This window comes from Octopus bimaculoides, chromosome 25 (assembly GCF_046866305.1).
Source record: "Octopus bimaculoides isolate indiv1 chromosome 25, ASM4686630v1, whole genome shotgun sequence".
NCBI classification, from domain to species: domain Eukaryota; kingdom Metazoa; phylum Mollusca; class Cephalopoda; order Octopoda; family Octopodidae; genus Octopus; species Octopus bimaculoides.
The window spans coordinates 2,489,183-2,495,871 of record NC_142952.1 but is presented as its reverse complement, the minus strand read 5'-3'; the positions used below and the strand labels follow the sequence as shown (position 1 = coordinate 2,495,871).

At 35.4% G+C, this 6,689-nt stretch overlaps 1 pseudogene; it reads right to left on the bottom strand.

The window, feature by feature from the left end:
- Nucleotides 1–4,343: 4,343 nt before the first annotated feature.
- On the bottom strand, nucleotides 4,344–6,627 carry LOC128250691 (sialin pseudogene; annotated as a pseudogene).
- Nucleotides 6,628–6,689: the final 62 nt, after the last annotated feature.

The following is a 6,689-nucleotide window of genomic DNA, read 5'->3' as shown; positions in this document are numbered from 1 at the left end:
TAGATACATACATACATACATACATGCATAGATACATACATACATACATACACACACACATATATATATATATAGGACAGCCATATTGTGTTGGCAATTAAATTTTACTTTATGTGTGTGTTGTGTGTGTGTGTGTGTGTGTGTGTGTGTGTGTGTGTGTGTGTGTGTATGTATTAACTTGTGCTGGGTGTCGAGATGTCGAGAGCAATATATAGGACAAACCAAAAATAGTCTACGTCAAAGGATGGCTCTACATAGGATTTCCAGATCAAAATTCGGGAATACAGAAAAATAGCATTCAGCGAACACATCGACATTTGCGCCACTAACAAACAACCCAGCTTCAGAATTTTTTCCCTCTATCAATTCAGGGATGATGCAACCTGTAATCAGCGCGTTGACAAAGAGTCATATTTTACCACAAAATATAAACCCCTTTTGAATGCGTCCACCACAAATGACACTACTCCAAGGACCTTAGAATAATACCCACGCAAACATTAAAAACGATATATTCAGAACAGTCACTACCCATGAATTTATTCAGAACAATTCCAATCACAACTATTACAACCACAACGGGTCACTTTTAGGTCACTTGACCATTTAAGAGGATTCCACCAACATCCTACTACTGTCATACCACTTCTGCATTTTTATTATTCTTTCTCTTCTCTTCCTATTCCATCTTCTTCTTCTCCTTCTTCGCCGCCTCCTTCCTCGGCTACTACTAAACAATCAAAAGCCTTCACAAGAGTAAAAAAAGAGTGACAGAGACAGACAGGAAAAAAAGAAAATGTCCCTTGCATTTGAAAACTATAGAAATATTTTTTTAAAAACATTTCATTTAATTTTTCCACAATTTAATTGTTTTTTATGCTTTATTCTAAGTCGCGAAGACTGAAATTGATACTAAAATGTTCTTCATGATAAAATTATTTTAGCATTTTCTATCTTGTGTTATTTTCCTTATTTATATAAGAAGAAGGCTAATAATAATAGTAAAAGCCATATCAGATTTTCCACGACCCACGACGAAACGTCAGATCAAACAATTTTGAGGAATGATTGGTTTTTACCATAAGTTTGTGCAAAATGTTTCTATTATTGCGGAACCGTTGACAAATTTATTGAAAAAGACCCAAACCATGAAGTGGTCATCAGAGTGTGAATCAGCTTTTGAGAAACTTAAGTCAGTTTTACAAAATTCCCCGGTTTTAAAAGTGCCTGATTTTGAGAAACCGTTTTCATTGATGACTGACGCGTCCGGTGTAGGGACCGGCGCGATTTTGATACAAGCATGCCAATCTGGAGTAGATTGTCCAGTGATATACTTTTCTAGGAAGTTTAATTCTTGCCAGAAGAATTACTCTACCATTGAGAAAGAGTATTTAGTTCTTGTGTGGGCAGTTCAGCACTTTCAAATTTATATAGGTTTGAATCCTACCACTGTCTACACAAATCACATTCCCTTAGTTTTCATTAATAAGGTGAAAGGCTCTAATCAGAGCATTCTGAGGTGGAGCTTGTACCTGCAACAATTTAGTTTGAATATTTGTCATATTGCAGGAAATGCTAACTTACTTTCAGATGCACTATTCAGGTGTTAGCACTTACCATGTTTTATATTTTATGTACAAGTACATATTTGACTTCTGCATTTTCTGGATGATATTGTAACTTTCTGAAAATTGTTGTGTATAAATTTTTTCCCTTTTAAGAGGAAAGGAATGTTGGGAAATTATAAAAACGATAAAGATATTTTATCGTATAATAAATTCCTTACTATCCACAAGGGGCTACACACAGAGGGGACAAACAAGGACAGACAAACGAATTAAGTCGATTATATCGACCCAGTGCGTAACTGGTACTTATTTAATCGACCCCGAAAGAATGAAAGGCAAAGTCGGCCTCGGCGGAATTTGAACTCAGATCGTAACGGCAGACGAAATACTGCTTAGCATTTCGCCCGGCGTGCTAACAACGTTTCTCATTTCTTTATTGCCCACAAGGGGCTAAACATAGAGGGAACAAACAAGGACATACGAACGGATTGAGTCGATTACATCGACCCTAGTGCGTAACAGGTACTTAATTTATCGACCCCGAAAGGATGAAAGGCAAAGTCGACCTCGGCGGAATTTGAACTCAGAACGTAACGGCAGACGAAATACCGCTAAGCATTTCGCCCGGCGTGCTAACGTTTCTGCCAGCTCGCCGCCTTAAGATGTTTTATCGTATAATGTTAACAGGTAAACAGACAGACAGACAGACAGTCTTGCATGCTGCACTGTAAGGTAAGAATGAAGTCCATTATCAAAATGGGGGAAGTTAGGTGTTAATAGCCAAACTGTGAAACTCTAAAAAAATTGGCTAGACCTTAGTCAACCTTTATAAGCAGAGATAATAGAATACCCATTTTTTTTTTTTTTTTGCGTCAGTCAACGTTTTTCTGTGAGACAAGGTTGATCAATTGGATTCTGGAAGCTATGATTGCCTGCTTAGTTTATGCACACTTTTTGTTAGGCATTTATGGATTTATTTTATGCTCCAGGAATTCGGCAGAACTTTTGCTTGTCACGTTTAAATCATTTCTGTGTCACTTCTGGGTGAGTACAAAAATCTATTGAGTTATGTTATTGTAATATTTAAGTGAATTTTGAAACCTACATTTGTGGCAGGTTATGTGGTAATTTTGCTATTTTCTGTTGATAAATGTTTAAAAATTTGTATAAATAGCTAGAGAGTGTATGAACTTAATTTTTATGTAGCCAATTTTTTGTATTAGACAACGAAACTGTAAACTTTGTCTAATGGTTATTCAGCATGCTTCTATGAAGTAGTTTGGTGTGAAGTTAAAGCAAACTAGATTTTTTGTTTAACTATTTTTTAACTATAATTATGGATGTTGTCTGGCAGCCGTTTTGTATCATGAACTTTTAGCTAAAATGGTTGCTTTGACATTAGATTTATTCACGTTTAGATCCAAGTTTCGAAAACCAAATCCAGTGAAACTAGATTTAGGAATCCAAGTTTGTAATATCAAGTTTGTGGCGTTGGGTTTCTGAGTTCAAATTTCTAAACTGTATATATTTTTACTTTTGTAACTATTTTGACTGCAGGTCTAGTGTAGCATTAATCTATTTTGTTCGTATATATTTGTTTTGTATGTAGGTTGTTTGTGCATGCTGGCGCTTAATTGCTAATAATATTTTTTTTTAAACTTCATGGTGTATTGTTGTTTTGGGTTCACCCCACCATTGTTGGTTGTGTAAATTCGGGTTATGGCCATCAGGTCGTAACAATACAGGGTGTCTACAAAGTCTGAATACATGGGGATTAACACATACTTTAAGAAATTATTATTTCTTATATCTAATTCTTTATGTTATGATTTTATTTACTCCATGTACCCACATGGGGATTAACATACTTTAATAAATTATTATTTCTTATATTCAATTGTTTATGTAGTACTCAACTTATCCTTATTTTATCGATCCCAAAAGAATGAAAGGCAAAGTCAACCTTGGCGGAATTTGTGTGTAATAAATTGGATATACTTCTACAAAATACAAAATATCTTCGCAACTTTTTTTATACAATTCCTAATGATAATGAGAAAAGTAAAACGGCAACGAGACCGACAAAATAGTGCTGGGGTTGACTCATTCGGCTAAAAATTCTTCATGACGGTGCTCCAGTAGGGCTGAAGTCTAATGGCTGAAACAAGAAAAAGACAAAGGGTAAAAGATTTGTAAATAATCTTGTGTTACTACTAGATTACGAGGTGAATGAATAGATCAGAGGTTTTAAGCATGTTTGGTTTCGCAAGCCGGGTGGAAGCAGAAAGTGGATCTCGTGAGCCGGATAAGGACAGTTGATCCTCAATTTTTTTTTACATAATGAAGGCCAAAGTAAAAAGATAAATAAAAGAGGAGCAATATATATATATATATATATATATATATATATATATATATATATATATATATATATATATATATATATATATATATATATATATATATATATATATATATATATATATATATATATATATATATATATATATATATATATATTGTTAATTTTATTGAATAAACAGCAAAAAAGAATGTAAAGTGTGCGCAAAGACTGAGTGAAAAGCTCATCCAGATGCTATATAGACAGACAGACAGGTGGGTAGGTAGGTAGGTAGACTGACAGACAGCTAGATGGATGGATGGATACCAAACTTTTAAAATAAAATATTCTGGGATTGACTTGCTGAACTCAAGGAAGTGCCCCAACATGGCTATAGGTCAATGACTGAAACAGGTAAATTTGCAACAGGTAATAACAAAATAAATACAAAACAGTAAAAATCCGAATGACGTTCGCAGTTAATATTATCAGGTTAAAGTTCAAAGTAGGAAAAGTGTTATAAAGTAAAAGTTATGGAGTAAAAATATAACGTTTCGGATATAGTTCTTCGTCAGATAAGAGAAGAAAGACGGCGGAGGAGATGAAGAGATAAGAAGGGAGGACCAGGGAATCATTGCACGGGGTATAACTCACGTGTACGATCTCTTACGCGTGCGTGCACACACACACGCAGACATACATGCAAATATACACAGTCTTGTTAAGAAACGGTCCTTAGAGTGGGAATTGACAGATTTTGTCCAAATGAATATATATAGTTCTGGAAAAGACAATACTTGAGAGAAAGCTTGCACTTTCTAATTGTAAAACTTTTCAATATTGATCATATTATTAACAAATATTCAGATTAACACATGAGTGAATTTCAAGTAATTATTGTTATTTTTTAAGAAGTACTTCTTTTTGGCCCAGTATGCATAAACAAAGTGGAAGCAAGTCACACCTTCTAGTAGATGGATTCATAAACTTCTTTTCATTAGTTGAGACAAAAGAATCCCTTCGATATATTGACTTGAGTACTCGGAACTGGTGTTAATCATGACTCTATTCGGGTTCCATCTCTGAGCGCATGATAGCGATATTTTAAAAAATATTTTAGAATTAAAAAGGAATAATAATTATCTGTTATAAAATTCAACCGGAGGTTGGACTAAACAATGTTGTGGACCATATTTTTGACATTCCTGCGACAGATTTATTTACTCTGACCTGCTCAGACACAACCATTCCTCATCATTTATTTTCTAGGTTCATTGGTTCTTCCTGACAACCGTCTTCTGAACCTTCTTTGGAAATTGCCCAAGCCTGTACATCACCTTTTGCCAATATTGCATACAATATGGCTCCTAAAACAGAAAAAGCAGCACACATAAATAATACATGCTGCCATTCTCTTTGTGTGCCATTTGGTGCAATTGCCCGAGCCACTAAAGGTGCAAATAAACCAGGTAATGAAGCGAATGTATTGCTAATTCCGAATAACACACCAGCATACCTTGGAGCCACATCAATATGGTTGACGTTAAAACCAGACATATACAATGATATGCTTGCACCCGACAAAAGGAAAAGAGCTCCGGCTAGAGCGGTTTGGGAACATTCTAGAAACCCTATGGCAATAAGTAAAGAAGCTAAACTAATGAAACATAGTGACTGAATTAAAACACGTACAGAGCGTTTGGACATATAATTTTTTGAAATAAACCAATCTGCAAATCTTCCATATAATGGTATACAAATAAGTTCTCCAATAGATGGAGCAGAGGACATTAAGCCGTTTGATTTGGTGTCGATATTCAAGGCTTCTTTCATATAGAGAGGTAACAATAACTGAAAGCTAATGTCAGTCCAATTTAAACATGTATGAGCTATGATGAGAGCCCAGACAGCAGACGAAAGCATAATTTGTTTCCAAGGTATACTTTTGACTTTTTTCGTAGATGTTATATTTTGTTTTAAGTAAGAACGCTCTCTTTCGCTGATGGTGGGATGGGTGTCCGGATTGTCGTAAACAACATAAAACCAAACAAGACTAAACAGCAGTGTTGCTCCACCAAATATATAAAATATCGAACCCCATCCGTTGTCAAATCCATACGCACAAAGGTAACCTGAAATTAACAAACCTAAGATACTCCCTAACATCTGACCGCAAAACGTGACTCCAAGTAATATGCTACTCTCCAATGGAGGAGCCCATCTTCCCAACAAGGAGAGAACTGATGGGAACATTGGTCCTGATACCAGCCCTGTTAATATCCTTAATACAACTGTGAAGTAACCACTTATACGAGTCAGACTCGGATGAAGAATGGCAAATATAGCTGATGAGAGAAGAGTGCCACCTAAAACCTTCTTACCGCCATATTTGTCAGCGAAAACTCCTCCAAACATAGTAGAGGCTATATAGCCATAATAATAGCCTGACAACATGTTTGATTGTAAAACATTACTCCATTCGAACTCTCCTTCAAAATTGTTGTTTAATGTATGGTTTTCGAAGTGGTGACATTGTTCGTTCTTTTGATTAAAGCTGACGTCATCCGTTGTACGATTGGGTGTTTTTAACATGCAAACAAACGCCATACTTAGATCGATCCTTAACGCCTGCAACAGAAGCAAGGCAGTGAAACACATGTAGCATAACCTCCATCTACATGAACAATAATGAGCAATGGAGCTAGTAAACTTCGACATTTGTTTTCTTCGTTCGCTCTCCTGTGTTTCCTTAATTAATACAATAATTATCCGATGCAAAT